The sequence below is a fragment of the Orycteropus afer genome, unplaced genomic scaffold (genome assembly GCF_000298275.1).
Source record: "Orycteropus afer afer isolate SDZICR_OR568_19922 unplaced genomic scaffold, OryAfe1.0 scaffold00028, whole genome shotgun sequence".
In the NCBI taxonomy this organism is placed as follows: Eukaryota; Metazoa; Chordata; class Mammalia; order Tubulidentata; family Orycteropodidae; genus Orycteropus; species Orycteropus afer.
In genome coordinates, this window is record NW_006921615.1 from 5606950 (window position 1) to 5611371 (window position 4422).

Below are 4422 nucleotides of genomic sequence, written 5' to 3' on the forward strand. Positions count from 1 at the left end.
AGGCTGGTGGTCCAAACCCACCAGCCACTCCTTGGAAGGAAGATTGGGCAATCTACTTCCATAGTGATACTGCCTCAGAAACTCAAGGAGGGGTCGCTATGAGTAGGGTCTGACTCGATGGCAAACAAGAACACACTATTCTTCAGGGTTGCATAGTATTCCGTTATGTGTATGTACCACAATTTGTTTATCCATTCCTCCTTTGATGGGAACTTAGGTTGTTTCCATCTCTTTGATATTGTGAATAGTGCTGTGATGAACATGGGGGTGCATATATCTGTTCATATCCTGCCTCACACTTCTTTAGGATATATTGCTAGTATTGAGATTGCTGGATCAAATGGTATTTCTATTTCCAACTTTTTAAGGAATCATCATACCAATTTCCACAATGGTTGTATCATTTGACAATCCCACTAGCAGTGTATGGGAGTCCCAGTCATTCCACGTACTCACCAGCATTTGTTTTTTTCTGTCTTGTTGAACTTTGCTATTAATGCTGGGGCATTAATCTCATGGTTGTTTTGATTTGCATGTCTCTAATGGCTAATGATTATGAACATTTCTTCATATGTTTGTTGGCTGCCTGAATATCTTCTTTGGTGAAGTGTCTGTTCATATCTTCTGCCCATTTTTTAATTGGATTGTTTGTCTTTTTGATGTTGAGGTGTCAGAACTTTCTATAAATTTGAGAGATAAGTCCTTTGCCTGATACGTTATTGACAAATATTTTTTCCCTTTCTGTAGGTTCTCATTTTACTCCTTTGGGAAAGTTTTTTGATGCAGATAAGAATTTAATTTTTAGATGGTCCCAATTATCTAGTTTATCTTCTTCTGTTTGTACATCTTGGGTTATGCTTGATAGTCTATTTGTGCCATAAATTAGGACCCCTAAGTTTGCCCCTTTTTTTCCCTTGATGAACTTTATTCTTAGGTTCACACTTAAATCTTTCAAGCCAAACATTCTTTATTAACTGATCTACACTGTTGTCTACAGTGTCACTATGAATGATAGTTGACTAGATGGCAATGGGTTTGGGTTTTGGTTTGTTTAGTTTAATGATGGCTTCATGGGGTAGCTTTGGTTCAAGGTTTAAAGATCATTTCAGGGTAATAGATGTGGTGGTTCCCCCAGTCTTCACAGATCCTGTAAGTCTTTGATCTCCATATGTATTTAAAATTCTGTCATTTTGATTAGGATTTTCCTCCTTTTGATCAGTATCAATCTAGTGGGGCTTTGATCAAAGCATTTAGTAATGGTAGCCAGGCACCATCCATTTCTTTTGGTCTCATGGCAAAGGAGTTCATGGAGGCTATTAGAACTGCAGTCCATTCCTTCTCTGATTGTTTGCCTATCTCTGTGTGTAAGTACACTTGGTTTGTATTTTTAATAACTTATGACATTTTATGCAAACTCTTAAACATACACTACTGCCACCTGGAGAGGTGTTTTAGGGCTATTCACAAAATAAAGCCAAGACAAGTGGTATTTCGTGGCAATAACTTCCCTTGTGTTCCCAATTTTATGTAAGACATATGGAAAGCAACGCATTTCAAATTTATTGGATACAAATGCCAAGTAACTAAACATAATTAAGTCAAAATTCCTCAAAATGGTCTCTTCCTTTTAAAGTGGGTATTTTTCTTCCAGAGGTAAAAATTCACTTTTGGGCTGACATAAGAACATGATATATAAATGAGTTAAGGAAAGGGAAAATATGGAAATTTTCTCTGCAAGTTTGCCTTTTGGGGTAAAAGTGTTTATTAAATTATTATAATCATACAATGTGAGAAAAAAGTTTTATGTTGGTGTCTTAGTTCTCTTATGCTGCTATAACCAAACTATCAGAAATGATGGCTTTACTAAACAGGAATTTACTCACTTACAGTTTAGGAAGCTAGCAGTCTGAATTCAGATTGCCAGCTCTAGGGGCTGGGTGAAGGCCCCTCAACCATGGGCTTCAGTTCTACCTCTTACTCCAGGCCCACTGGGACTGGAGGCATCTTCTAACTCAGGCAGCTGATGATGACTGCTGAGGCTGATAAACCCAAGGTCAACAGGTAAAATGGCACAATCCCAAAATCAGCAGGCCAAATGCAAGCCACTGGCTCGGGTCCAGGAACAATCTTAATATCAATAGGCAACATGGCAGGCCATTGGTTCATGTCCAGGAACTGGAGATGAAGACTTGGCCAAATGCAGGATCTGCATCTGCCAAGAAACTAGAGACCTTTCTCAAAGCTTCACCACATATACTGGAAGCAGGTCACATCCCAAAGGCAATTCTCCTTCAACTGATAGGTCCTTACAACAGGTTCTACTATGGAGGTGATTACAATCTCATCATGGGATAACTACATCCAGCTGCCAAACCACTCAAAACCACAGCCCAGCCAAGTGACACACAACCTTAACTACCACAGTTGGAGATTACCATCATAGGTCCAAAACCTAAGAATAAGTCGATAAATCTTTAATGTGGCCCACACCATGTTTTTAGTTTGAAATTTTTAAACAGTTGAGATCTGCTAGACTACTGTCCATATTCCCTTCTCTAGTTTTGGCTCATGGAATCTGAGAAGGAAGTATTTCTTTATACCCTAAGATGGTGAGATACTGCCCTATAAGGAATCTGAATCTTTCTGACAAGTTGCCAAATCTTAGTTTTCACCCTCTGATTATCCAGCTGTAAGAGCATTTCTTGAAGCATATCTTACATTTACTAAGGATGTTCATCTACTTGGGAGCGTATGTTCACCACTCATTGATTTATTTTCTAAAACATCCAGACCCATGTGGACTGGACATCTCTTTTCTCTTGGGTATCTCAACACTTCAAATTAAACATGTGCAAAATATAATTTATCATCTTGCCCACAATCCTGCTCCTTCTTCAACACTATGAGCCACCAAAATACAAAACCAGAATGTAGGCATCTTCCCTGCCTGTCTGTGCCTCCTCTATCCAATCAAGCCACCAAGTGCTATCAGTCATAGCTCTGGGATGCTACATCTAATCGTTCCTCCCACTCCTAGATTCAAACCAACAAAAATCCTAGGCAGTAACTCTATGGAAGTAGATTGCTCAATCTTCCTTCTGAGGAGTGGCTGGTGGGTTTGAATTGCCAGCCTTCTGATTAGCAGTCAAATGACTAAGGCACTACACTACCATTCAGATTACCATTATCTTTCATCTGGACATTGTCTTCTAACACTTACCAGTCTTGTTCTTTCTCAGACTACACTCCCTTCTTCAATCAATGTGATCTTTTTAGAATGTGGTTCTACTTGTGTTGATTGTCTATGTAAAACTCTTATGTGGTCCCCTGCCTCAGGATAAGTACAAATGTTTAAATGTAATCATAAGGCCCTTCCTCATCAGGAATGTCTGTAGCCTCATCTCTCACCACCCCTGTTCTTTGTTTTAATACTCCAACCATGCTCAGCTTTTTGCAGTTACTATGAACTGTACTGCTTTCTCTTGCCACCCCCATTACCCACATCCTTCAGCTAAGTGGTAACTTCTATGGAAAACCTTTCCAGGCATCCCATACCATCACCAAATCTGAATAGGTACTCCTCCTGTGGGTACCTGTATTGGTGTTTGTGATGTTGAGTTGATTCTAACTCATAGTGACCCCATGTGACAAAGTAGAACTTCCCAAAGGGATTTTTCTAGGCTATAACTTTTATAGGAACAGATCACCACCAAAGCTCCTTGTGGGCATCCATAGCACTCTGTATTTCCACTTCAATCCACAAATCACATTGCACTGAAACTTCTTCATCATGTCAATACTCCACATGATGATAAGTTCCTTGAGCACAAAGAGCATGTCTTGTTTCCTGGCTCAGAACTGGAAACCCACTGCCACTGAGTAGATTCTGACTCATAGAGACACTACAGGACAGCATAGAACTGTCTCATAGGGTTTCCAAGGCTGATATCTTTACAGAAGCAGACTGTTGTGACTTTCTCCCACAGAGCAGTTGGTGGGTTCAAACTGTCAACCTTTTAGTTAGAGTTGAGCACTTTAACCACTGTGCCACCAGGGCTCTTTGGCTCATAACAGGAGTACCATAAATATCCACTAAATGAGAGAAAGAATGAAATCGTAAAGTCTATGAACTTTCCTCAGTGAGATAATGTGGGAAGAGAATCAGAATTAAGGTATGAATCTAATCTTAAATTTAATTACCACAAACCCCATTATTGCTGGTAGAAAATGTGTTTGCTCTTCTACGTTGATACATAGTTAGACAATGAATGCCCTTCTATTTATTCTTAACTCTGATACCATATTGTCTTAGTTATTTTGTTGTGTTTTTATGTGCCATCGAGTCAGACCTGACTCATAGCAACCCCTCCTTGGGTTTCCGAGGCAGTATCACTATGGAAGTAGATTGCCCAACCTTCCTTC